Source organism: Artemia sp. Qi Xiang Cuo, chromosome 18, assembly GCF_049724085.1.
Source record: "Artemia sp. Qi Xiang Cuo chromosome 18, ASM4972408v1, whole genome shotgun sequence".
Taxonomy (NCBI): domain Eukaryota; kingdom Metazoa; phylum Arthropoda; class Branchiopoda; order Anostraca; family Artemiidae; genus Artemia; species Artemia sp. Qi Xiang Cuo.
In genome coordinates, this window is record NC_142811.1 from 14,442,061 (window position 1) to 14,455,885 (window position 13,825).

Consider the following 13,825-nt stretch of genomic DNA (forward strand, 5'->3'; position numbering starts at 1 on the left):
CGAAAAATATACTAAGTGGCGTATACAAAAATCCTTGTTCTTGTAATAAATTAAATTTGAAAAAGAAGTCTTTTTCAACTGAAAGTAAGGAGCAACATCAAAATTTAAAACGAACAGAAATTATAACATATATGAGGGGGTGCCCTTCCTCAATACCTGGCTCTTGGTGCTAAAGTTTGACTTTTTGTCCCAATTCTTTAAGAACGACTCCTGAAACTCAAGGGCCATTTAAATTAGAATAATAAGCTTTTTTTAAAGTTATAAAAACATAGCGTAAAGAGGGAGGCATTGAGGAGGGGTCAAACCCCACATATACGTAATAATTTCTGTTCGTCTGAAGTTTCGATGTTGCTCCTTACTTTCAGTTAAAAAAAAACTTGTTTTTTAAATTTAATTTACCACAAGATCAAGGATTTTTGAATACCCCACTCAGTTTTCTTCGGAATAATTTGTTTTCCATTATTCAGTTAAGAGCCTATAGTTAGTTAGGATTTAAAATCTGTTTTTGTATTATTTTTTAGTTCTTTTCTTAATTTTTGTGACAAAATTAAAATATACGGTAAAGTTAAGAAATTAGTTTTTTTTTTCATTTGACTCATCTTCCTCTATTGTTTCCGGTTCCATTAACTTTTTCTTTCTTTTTTCTATTATCTGATAAATCGTCTTTTTGGTATTATTTTAAGCTTGTTGTTGTTTTTTTTTACTGTTTTGTGTAAGTTATACCCGTTTTTTCTCTCTAGAATTCTGTAAATGGAAAAGCAGTGTGGTCTAAAAAGTTATTTAATTACATTAAGTACGGCAGACTACAGTAGCCTACACTGGTTTGTAACCTAGAACATAGCCAGAATTTAGTTTAATGGATAGCCAATCTATTTGTGAGCGTATGTAGGGAGGGTATTACATTAAACAAAAAATTAGCCACGACTACCGTGTACGCCAAACCATCCCTTGCATTTTTGGGATTGTTCAATCAATCCTTGTTTAAAAACATTCATATGGAATTGGCCCTAGGCCCGGGGCCAAGGGTATCCAATATAAAAGAAAATAGTTAATTTAAGCCTCCTGAAAATAAATCTACACTTTTTTTGGGTTCTACATTATATAGTGAAAACATAATGTTTGAGATGCGTTTTATTTGTTTAATGATTTTTGCTCGTTTCAAAGTTAGGGATGTCTTTTTCATTCAAGAATAGGCGGGTCGACTTCTTGACATGTACATAAGTATTAGGCCCGTGCCACATCATAATCACGTCTATCGATAAAGAAAGCCAAATAGCATGAATGGTAAGGCAATTCTCTTGATTTTAGCGTCACACTTGTATTTGAAAAGCAAAAAATTAAAATTGCAAGAAATTGGTTTACAGAGTTTGCTCCGATAGTAATTTGAGTCCAACTGTTCTCTACTAATACTAAGTCTTCTTAACTTTTGTCAGATTCCTCTCCGGGATAAAAAAACCGCTGTTCTAAGTTTTCATCTTTTCTAGTTTTAAAAATTATGCCTAAAACCTCGACTCTGATTGGTCGGTCAAGAAATTTATGTTTGAAAGTTGAACAAAGTTTAACTCGAGAAATTCCGAACGGCGAACGTAATTGGCGCTGTAGTCGTGCGTAATTTTGATTTTATCGACAAGTGTGACTATGACGTGGCACGGGCATTAGAAAAAAAAGACTTGCATGAAGCACGGCAGACAGCAATACAGGGAGGGGAGTCAAATTAAGGAAAGTACTTATTATTAGCCCTGACTCACGTCTGCCCAAAGCCCTCTCTGGTATATAAGGGGAAGTAAAAGTAAAAAAAAAAAAAAAAAAAAAAAAAAAAAGTTACACCGGTCGAATACACTAAATTAGGTTTGATCAGTTTCTTACCCTTTATGATTTAGATTCAGGATTCATAAATACAGATAAGCACCAGATCTTAGTTCTTCTAGAGCCGCTGCTGGCACGAAAGGTGGGTAACACGGCATTTCCATTCACCTCCACAGCAGTGGAGCAGCAAAGTAAAGCTAAAAAATTATTGAATCCAAGGCTTTTCCAGAGAACCATAGGGTTGATTATAGCATAGGAGTAAGGCCGTACCCAGGATTTTTTTTCGGAGGGGGTTTTAATCAAAGATTTTTTCGGGGGGGGGGGGATACAAAAAACTAAAAAAAAAGCGTACAAAATTTGTTTTTATCCATTTCCACTATGTTTTTACGAGTCAAACAAACATTTCAGGGGGGGGATTCAAACCCACCTAACCCCCCCTCTAAGTATGGCCAAAAAACACCGATATTTCCAAACGGTTTTATAGCATAATTTTATGAATACTGACAATTACCCACCCCTATGAGCAGATGTCCATAATGACCACTGATGTATTGTCGAGGTTTGAAGGAGTTTAGGCACAGTTTATAGAATTAGCAGTATGATCATTCCCTATCTCACCCTTTATAAAAACCCGGACCGAGGTGCGAGTCCTCCAGAGAACGTGTTTGCAGATATAAACATAAGCGGCATCAGATCTTTTCACGGGTAGACAAGTCAGATTTCTCTTGGACGCGAAACTTGGCTTCAACTTTGGAACACTAATTTTGAAGAAACTAATTTTAAATTAATTTATTCCAATACATACATGAGAATCGGTAATTAGTAGTGCAATGTTATTATTGGATGTTTTTAGGAATTAAAAATAGATTTCGAAGTCTCAAGTTCGTTTCAAAGGCATTTTGAGAAAGTTTCTGCCAAAATACGTGTTCCAGGGTAATTGGACCGCTGATGGCAGATCAAATGAGAGGAGCTGTTTGTACGCGCCGTTTTGTAACTCCCAATCACACCCAATCACACCCAATCACACACACGGGTCAATTTCTCATTTGATAGCTTACAATCGTATTCTCACCTCAAAATCAATCCCTCAAGAAACCACAGAATTCCGCAAGGACCTTCTTATCTTTCACTTGCAACGAAATGAATTCAAGGTCTTTACACCTTATAGAAACATAAATCTAGAATTAATTGGTGCTGTAATTCTAAGCAAATCAACATTTTTAGTCTCACAGCAATACTCATACTTTATAAAAAAAAAACAAAAAACAGTTAACTATTTAGAAAAAAAATATACACAAACAAATTAACATAAAATTTAACCAAACCCAAGAAACAGCAAAAGTTTTAATTTTTGAAACCTCTCGCTGGATCTTGGGATAATTCTTTGTCAAAACTCTTACAGCTTTGTTTTGTAACTCATGGAGCGGGTATAAATGACTAGTGATCGAAAACCAAACTGTAGCTCAATACAGCAAATATGGACAAATAAGAACATAATAAAACATCCAGATAACCCTTTTGGGGAAAAAAAATCCTTCAACTTCCACTGAAGCCCAATATTTTCGGCTATTTGGTACTTATGAATGCGGCAAGATTTTTGAAACTTAGTCATTTATCTACCATGATACCGAGATACTTGACAAGAACAATCCATTTTACATATCCTTTTTCTAACTCAATTTCTTCAACCCAGGTACAGAAATTTACACTTCTGCCGTATAACATGAACGTTGTTCTCTTCTAACAGGAAGTTGAGTTCTTCGCATCTATCTTATGACTGACACCATTCCTTGTTTGAAGTCATTTGTCAAATCAGCTGCTGTTTCAGCGATTGTAAACTGGATATAATCATCATAACTTGAAAGTATTGCCCACACATGGCCGTGATTGCACACTGGCGTTGATATTTCTTTTACTATTGACTATTTTATTTACGGAACTCATACAATAAACATTAAACACAACAACCGCCCAGGGGAGGCACAATGCGTCTGATAACAGACAGACGCAACCCTTTAACTCTCAACCAATCAATTAAAAATTAAAAATGCTCTCTCTTATCATATCTTTTTCAAAGAGAAAAAATATAAAAAATTGAATCCCCCCCCCCCAAAAAAAAAAGACCTTTAATACATTTATTTAGATTATTTGTATATAAAAATCGCTGCACAACCATTTATTTTGATAAGACTGTGCCCAGCCGTACTCTTTGCGTTCTAGTTCAAGAGATGACCCTGTCAATTTTAGACCTTTAAAAAGTATTTCCTTTAAAACAAGTTCCCAAGCTTTGGCAGCAAAGTTCCGTGGTCAACGCAATCAAATGTCTTCATAATACCTATATAACTTGATGCGACTTATAAACCTGAATCTAGACAGTCATTAACAAACGCAGTAAAATACAATAAAACGTTCCCTGCAGATCAAACTAGATTTCGCCCCTAAAACCAAACTGACTGGAGTGACAAAAAAAAACACTTTTTGCAAAATAATCCATCAATCGATTTCATTTATTTTGTTTAATACGAGAGATCACTGTAATTGAACAGTTATTTTTTTTTTTTATCTTCCTTCCACCTCCTTTATACAAATGAATAAACACCGCAGTTTTCAAGCAATTAGGATATACTTCAGATTTAAAAAATGATTAAAAAGGTACAATAGTTGAAATAATTGGAAAAACACTTTGCACCATTTGAACAATCATATAACCCATTCCAGCTACGGATTTTTTCATAGTTTTCAAGTTCTTTTCATTCTCAAGTTCTTCCGGTCTTGCTAGTTGAGGATAAATTATTGCATCACTTGCGGCACAAAGAATACTCTAAAATATACCATCACCACTTACACACCCCAGAGTCGTCAGTAGAAAGGGGGGTCCGACTCCGACGCGAACCACGTGGTTTATGGTTTTCTCACTGAGAATGAAAAAACAGGAATTTTCTCACTTGGAAAAACAGGAACTTTGTCACATTTATGGTTGTTTTCATGGACGGTTATGTGTATTGATCGATTTATTTGATGTTCGTATGGATTTTGTCAGTGAGAATTTGAAAAACAGAAACTTTCTCACTTTCATGGATTATTGAGTCTAATGGGGGCAGGTCAATGACACTTCCTTCTTGTTGTTGCTCGAGGCGAATGTTATGATCCAGAAATAGTATTTGTTGTTGTGGATAAAATTGTTCAATGTTAAGGGTTTTCCGGAAACAGTTAGATCACGTGTTTCCTTCTCAGCCAATCAGAGGGCTTGTTTACATATTAGCGGTGGAGGGAATATAAGGAAAGGGTTTTTTGCTATAGTTTTATTAGTCTGTGAATAGAATTCAAAGGAGTGAGAAGAACAGTTTTGACTTTACTCATTTGGATATATATTTGTAATAATGAGTGGAATGTTTACCCTATTAGAAGTTGATAGTGGAGTTGATGGTAATAATACAAGAGCACTAAACATTGCGGTGGAAATTACGAAAGGATCGCGGCTTTGTCTGGAATGGGATGCAGTATATGCAAGATATGTGATATCTTTGAGCAAATTTAAAATGGAAGATCAATTATGTTTCGCCGCAAAAGTTGATATAGCACATGTGAATAGACTTCAATGGGCTTTAAGTGCATTAGTGAAACATATCAAAGACAATACACTGTATCGCTAATTGTACTTGCTCTGTATTATTAATGTTGTTGTAATTATTCAATAAAATTATTTAGAAATCGAAAATGTTCTATTTCTTTTCTGGTTAGGGCTAACGAATCATGGTCAGTCTAGAGTCAGCAGTCAGAGTGAAAGGACTGAAAAAAGAATAAATTTGAGAAAGAGAGAATTAGATAAAATCTAGTGTTCATGGAAAAACATTCGATTTTGGATGACGATTTTCTCGATTTATCTCTTCAATGCAGTATATTCTCTCATGAAACACTTGACATTGTATTGAAAACTGATTCTCCACCATTGGAATATTGCTTAGAACTTTTAAAATGTGATTAAAATGCTTATGCTCAATTTATTGATATATTAATTGGAACAAGGCAGAATCATATTGTGGATATACTTTTGTAAACAGTGCCAACAGATTACATCTAAAGGGCTTCCCCCTCATTCGAAACAGGTAATGTCACAGAGTTACTCCTCTCCCCCATTCCTCCACATTTAATTTATGGCATGATAATGATCAGTTTCGTGTTAGATGTAAGTGATTTGACATAGGAAACCAAAAAATGTTCTAAATATGTAAATTGTGCATGTAAACACTTTGCAGTTGGACTCAGTGTGAGAATTGTACACTTATAGATGACTATAGTGAAAAGTGTAAATTATGTAATCCTTGTAAATTACATAGAGGCTATGCAGTACAAATTAAAGGATGTAATTCATGTCTTGAAGAGGTGTGTGACTCTCACCCTAGAGGGCACCTGTGCTCCAATTGTCACAATGATAAATGTGATCAGTGGGAGAATACTTACCCCGCTATGATTGGAAAGAATCCTAAACCTGATTTTAGTTTATTTCTACGAGATTGGTATCGTCGCGGATTTAAATTATTCTGGGAAGAGGAATCTGGTCTACGATTCAACTGTTGGGGTAACAAGACAATTTGGTTTCTACGTCACCGCTGTGACGACACAGCCTATTATGACTATAAACCAAGTGATTTTTATTTGGCAGTTACCGAATGTGATTCACCACTTGAAAACACTGTATGTGATATTGCTTCAAATAGACAGATTGAAACTCGTGAATTTCATAATATGAATGCAAATAGTATCATTGACTCTACAAAGAGATATGACAAGAGTGAAGTTACATTGTACTGTAGAAAATGTGACCCTGACTTTGCAGTCAATCAAGATCAATATACAGTGAATCCAAATGATTTACCAACATTAGTGGTTCACGACAGTTGCCTATACATCGAAGATGAAGAAATCTAAAAGTGAAGATTTAAAGACATTGTTGTATATATACATTTTATTAATAAACAAATTCACAAAAATTTTTTAAGCACTTTACTCTTAGGGCACTGAAATCAATACTGTATAGGTCTGAGAGGATATTTTCCACTAGAAAGTCGTTCAGACGTGGATTGTCACTATAAATATGGAGAAACTGCTTGTAAGTAAAGCCGCGACATCGGAACACAAAATATAGTAGTGCATGGAAGCCACAGCTTTTAGTGGTTAGATCCTTCATCCTCTTTCGATTTTGAATAATAGTTTTCCCACTGCTCTCAATATAGTTGCTGATGTGAGGTGTGTAGAATGTATAGGGTAGACCAAGAGGATCAAAAAATTCAATCGTCTTCACTGTTTGATAGATGCACAGCCAATGACCCGTCAGCACAATCGATGGACTGCTATTAACAATAATCAAGGTATTGTTGACACTTTGAATTTTTCCAAGATAGTCTGAGGGCAGACAATAGGATTTGTACTGGGACATGTAGGGATCCATATTAAATACACTGATTATTTGACTGGTGTTCATGGTACCAAGTCTAGTAGAACACTACCTTCGGGAGTGATTTCTCAATAGGTTTCATATTGATTTAGTGAAATTAGGGAAACACTCTCAGCCAATGGGCCGGCAAATGTACACTCTAAACGTAAAGTCCCCGTACGTACCATGCTCATATCCTGTGTACCTGAAAAATCTAGTAAAAGGATACCATGTGTTTTAGCAAACATATCTTCGGTTATACCATTTTCAAATAGTTGCGAATCATGATCTAGGGTTTGTATGGTCAACTCGTACAATGTTCTATAGGATTTATCAAAGGATAGATTGTAGAGTGGGGTGCCATTTACTTTGCACACAAGAGATGAAAGTCCAAACATTTCGCATTTATGTGGACATCCAGTCCACGATCCTATTGCACTAGTGCTTTTTACAAATGCCAATACCAGTTTTGACGGGATTTCACCATTGATAAAGGATGAATCGGTGAAGGTGCGTGACCCCACTGCACTATGACACTGATTGGTGATTGTATGAGGATCTAGGACCTTAAAATTAGTACCATTGTTTCTTAGTTTTTCCATTGCCAAAGCAACAGTAGTCAGAACATGTTGTGTGCGCACTTGTTGTGTTGATGAGATGATAGAGAGACTTACATCGTGAGTAGCAGCACGTTCTTTTCTCAATACTAAATTGGATGGTGCAAGCGTCAATTTTATATCAACTTTAACATTGGGCGGCAGCCATTGGGGTATATTAAATATTTCATGATATATTTTTAAAACTAGATGTAATTCACTAGTTGTAGCATTTTTAAGTGCATCGGTACTATCAGTATTAGTAATATATTCATATCCATAGGAGGCGCCTCTCAATTCCTTGAATGACTTGGGTGTCATCAGCATGAATTGCATATAGCTTGTATAGTTGGAGAGATTGTTGCTTGTGCTCACCAGCGTGCCATTGATGTAGACACTAATTTGACGAAAAAAATTATTTAGTATACAATTTTCTTAGGATATCTCCTCGGCTCGAATTGACATTGTATTATTGGATTTCCGGACTTTCATTTGTAAATCTATAAATGTGGACGATAAATATATGAAGTAGTCTTCATTGGAATAAATTTGAAAGTGGATATTGTCGGAGAGGGGTTGTAGTGGATAGAATTGTTCATAGTATCCATGCTTGACACTCACATCAACATTTTCAGCAGTGAATAGATTCAATAAGGCGGTGATTGAAGGTTGAGAATCCTTGTGCGGTAGGTAGGACATTTTAGGAGAAGAAAACTAGTTTCGATCTGACAATTTTCTTCGTGTGACTTCCGGTTACACGACGTGTCGGACTTTTCTCTCTTGTCTTTGACATAAGAGGTGTCATTAGTGTCCGACCTGAGTACAGACTGGTGATTGGTGTACTGTTTCTTGGCCTTTTTAAGTCATTACCAGTTTGTTTTAATCCCTTGCCAAGTGCTTGTGCACTAGACCACAGATTTTCCGAAGCACTTTTTTTAAAATCCTTGACAGAGCCCCAATCGTATAGTGTAGAGGATGCAAAATCTGTCGCAGCCGGTACAAGATATTTTCTAGCCAGTGGTAACGAAGAGCGAAACAGCTTAGCAAACCAGCTGCCAAGACCGTAGCCAGACATTGACGAGCGACCTTTATAGTAGTCCATTCCAGTGCCCTGTTGCCTTGGGCCAAGAGCATTAACATAGCATTCAATATCAGGACAAGTGAATACCACTTTTCTATTATACATCTTGCTGTTGAACGATGGGTCGAAAATGGCAAGTAATCGCAGCTAAACCTTTTGAAATTGCTATGGGATCACCCAATTCGGTTCTTAGTGTTAACTGACAGAGTTCCAAATAGGAAGTGTTTACTGGGATATACTGAAGATGCTTTATATTGTAGTGGTGATTATGCTCTCGATTGGTTTTTGGTTCAAGAACTCGTAGGAGGGGAACATTTGAATTACCGACCCGAGATGTTTTCACAAAAGATGCGTAGAGAAATATGCAAGTGTTTGTGGAGAAGGCAGGTGGGTAGTCAGCGAAATTGAAATTAGTGTTTCCGGCACTTTTACCGTTGATTATATTGAGCTTAAAGCCAAGAACATCCTTTAGATTATCGTTGAGAATAACCCTTTCGCTGGCAATAGGTGAACTAATGTAGATCTTACCCTCCTCCTTTGAATAGTTGAAATGAAAAGCTCCTTTTTTACGGGCGAAAATTCTTTTATTAATGGAACGATATAAATAATTCATACAGGTGAGTTCCTCGCAGGGTATTTCAATGTATGGATAATCCATCCAATTGATTTTTTGAATTTGTTCTTGATCACTTGAGGATGGTGGCGGCGGCCAATCATAGGGTCTAATTTTTATTTCATATTTACGATCCTTTCTCAGGATGTCGTAGGTATTTTTGAGAATACAGTCGACAAGAGCCACTTCATACTTTCCTTCAAATTTAATGGTGGGAGAGAGTTTTGTCCAAAAATCACTTGTTCTATTCAAGTCATTGTAAAGAGGATCGGAAACATTGGACATGAAAGTCACATAGAAATCATTGGGCATTGTTAATATCTTCAGCACTGACCCAAGAATCAAAATCTGAGTTGTATCCTAGCCAGCGAACAAGCAACTGTCTCTTGCCCCTACGAGTACGACTCTTTAATATTTTTTCAATTTTATAACTTTCACTAGTGTTTATCACTTTTTGCAGTTCATATTCATAAAAACCGCCGAGAATCTCACCATCTTTGGTGTCTCGGAGTCGAGAAGTTATGGGTATTGTGTCTAGGATTTTGGACACTTTAAAAAGTTCGGTGCTCCATAAATAATTCCCCTTTTCAAAAATATTGGTGGTTCTATTAATTCTAACAGTATCACCAACATTGAATTTCTTCTTCTTCTTTTTCTTCTTCTCATTGCCATTGGAGTATTGCTTTAGAAAAGCATCAAATGTATTTTCACTGTTGGGAACATCCGTTGGTGTAGAGTTGGATAAAGATAAATGTGGTCGTTGATTTTAAATAAGCATGATTTTATCTAAATCGTGAATAAAAGCCGGAGTATTTTCAATGTGCAATATCTTGAAATTAATAGACGAATCGTTCTTATTAATCGTTCAGCCAACGCAGCCTTTATCGGACTGTGACTATGATAAAGTGTTGTATTATATTTCAAAAGAACCTTTTGCATATTGGGATTAACAAATTCACTGCCACGATCCGATTGAATTTTTCTATACGAATCCTGTTCAAGAATACTTTCAATGGTCCGAGCAACTTCAACACCTCTCTTTGATCATAGTGGAATGGTATATGCATAGCGACTACAGATACTGATTGCCACCAGGATATATTTGTAGGGGGCATTGTGACGCCGTTGAACTGCGTCTAAAGTTAAAAGATCCGTTTGCATTATATGCAGAGGGAAAAAGGCTTTAGTTTGTCGATATTGCTTACTGCGAAGCATGTGATTCCGATGTAGTGTGAACCTCGGTTCAGTTTCTAGATACTCTTTTGCATTTTTCACTGCGGTGCCGGAGACTTTGGAAAGCGTTTTGAGAGAACTTAAACTCCCCGCTTTGCCAATATTTTCATAGACACCTTTCAAAACTTCATCCATTTTGAGCGTAAACACGTAGTGTAATGTCAACTCCCCTTTTGCACACTGGTGGGTGCATCAATTCGTCTTCGCTTTTGACTAGCAGCCGCAGGTGTTGTAAAATCAGTGGTGCTGATAGTATCTTCAAATATTGAATCTTCTTCTTTTTTAAATGGTTTTGTTGGAGGACTATATTCTCTTAGTTTCTTTAGAATTTGCTTATTGCCAATAAGACTTTTGGGAAAGTTTGATACACACAGAAAGGTGTATAGATTATAGTCAAAGTATAAGAGTCCTTTACGATTCGTCACCATATCACAAATTAAATCAACTAGATTATAACTTTTTCCCTGAATTATAATTCGTTTCCCTGCGCTGTCGACTTGAACTTGATCGCCAGATTCCAACACGAGATAAGATAATACTCTTTTACTCTGTTCTCGATAGGTGAGTGGCAATAGGTTTCCAATTTTCAATACAATCGAATTCAATTCCTTCTCCTTTGATTGTGCAGAATCTTGAGATGTTTCTTGTTTAGAGAGATCAGTGGTAGGTCTCTCACGATAAGGTTTATGTTTGTCCATACGTTGGAATGAATCTTGAAGTAGAAGCAGTTTTTTGTCATAGGTAATATTCTCTCTGTTAATGAATTTCCTTTGATCGTCTTCTAAATGTTCGATAGGGGAGAGAACGAGTTCTATTGGAGTCAATCTATATGGTTTTGCCATTCTCACTAGAGAAAACTGTTTACAAGTCCTGCAATTATTGGCAATAAAAGTGTGAAAAAGCTACCGCCTGCTTGAAGGAGTCGTTTTATTTAAATATTTTTCCCCATGTTTTTAAAATCCAAGACGCTTACAGTGGAACGATGTTGATTTGTCTGTTGTCTAACACCTTCTGGCAGTTGAACATTTCCCTCAGTTAAATTTAAACAAAGTTCAGATATTAGATTAATGAAATCATTGTCAACCCCATGTTTTAGTATAGCCTTCCTAAGCGAAGGTTTTGAAGTGCTTAAAACGGAAAATAAATACCGTTGTTCGTGTAGTTTTTTCAGTGTCATAATGGCAACTAATAGCATTTTCTACTGTTCACTGGAAGATATACTGTAATTTCATTGTCGAAAATGTCGGTGACTACAGAAAGATCCTCGGGCGTGTTCTGATTAAGATCCAGCAAAATGTAACCGTAAGGATTGCTAGTCGCCTGTGTGTACGCTGACAACATACATTAGGGAGCGCGGGGTTATATCTGCTTATTTCGTGTTTTGCGCGAGATAGAATCACGCATGACTTGATAGATAATATAGACGGTACAATTCAATGCAAGGGTTTGCATAGATTTGCTCTGATGAAACAGAGTGTGTAGAACCAGAGTAACGGAAATTTGTTCATGATGGGAGCGAACTGTGAAAAATTGTAGCATTTCCTGTGAGAACTGTTCAATGGATTCAGCCAAATCATCAATAATCAACCACGAGTTCGGTTCAATACTATTGAAAACATCAAGTCCCCGTATTAATTGTATTGGTATGGTTGTGGCAATAGCTTTTATTTTATCATAGGACTCTTGCCAGATACTATAGCAATAGTAGATTTTTTTCGGTTTCTCCAAAAACATTTTATCGCAATTTTGAATTATTTTAGCTAAAAGTATTGTTTCCCCCGACATTGAGGGCCCACACAGAAACGATCTGAAGGGTGTTTTAAATTGATACATGCTGCTGTTGACAACAGTCGGACTATGACTAACTGTAAATCATACATGTCCAATGAATAAGTAGTAATTTTCCCATAGATCAATCTATTCAACAACAAAAAAAACAATATTTCATGGCAGCATTTATTTCGGCAATATGAAAACAAATATTTGTTCAACATGAACTGTAACGATAAAAATAACACTTGTTCAACAAGAACAATTGACAAAATTTCTGGTCGACATGAAAACTCTATTTGTTTAACATGAACTCGGCACTGATAACACTCTATAAAAAAAAAACACTTTTGTCCATCATCAGCACTTATTGTCTTTAAAAACACTTTTCTGTACAACACTTTTCTGTACAACACTTTTGTTCATTAAAACTTTTCTGTACAACACTTTTCTGTACAACATCTTTGTACAACACTTTTCTATCCAACAACCACAGAAAACACTTGAAAATACACTCAGGGAACTAGCAGCACAGTTGAACATTACGGTGAATTTAACGGTGAGATCCCCCCCCCCCCCGGGGACCGCGGGGCCGAAGGCCGCCCGGCCGCGGGAAGGCCCCCCCCCCGGGACCCGCGGTGGAAAAACAATAGTTGTCGTCACTGCTACGGGTTAGTGGTGGTGGTTAGTGCTTGGGTTAGATTAGCTGGTTAGGTTAATTTATGAACAGGTTGAGTGGTGGTGGTTAGTGGTTAGGTTAATTTATCCAGACCAAGTTGATTGCGATAGTCAATGCATTCAACTCGGTCTGAAATACGATAGTGGCCATGAGGTAGGACAGTCACACCATTCTCGAGCACATAGACTTTGTCAGATATACACGACATTGCATTCTTTTCCACTCTCACAGTATAATTTCTATACTGTAGAGAGCGAATTGCAAGCACTTGTGCTCTCGGCACTAGGCTACTTTCTACACAGTCTCTGTATACGCTCATGTTGAAATTGCTCTTTACAAAATGTGTAGGCACCCCTTTACACGCCTTCTTTTCATCCCCACTATGAGTTTCAACGCAATAGACTTTGGGTCCCGGGAACACCCCCCTGGATATCAAATCACTCCCCGTCTCTGATTTTAACATTAATAGTTGGTTGGGGGCTTGACGTTTCACCAGCTTGGGGTAGAGGGATGGATTCCAGTTGGTGAAATCCATCCGCGAGCTGATGTGTTCCCCCTTTTCTAAATCACCCAATAAATCTTCAGTCCCATTTACCTTTAACAGCAGAGAATC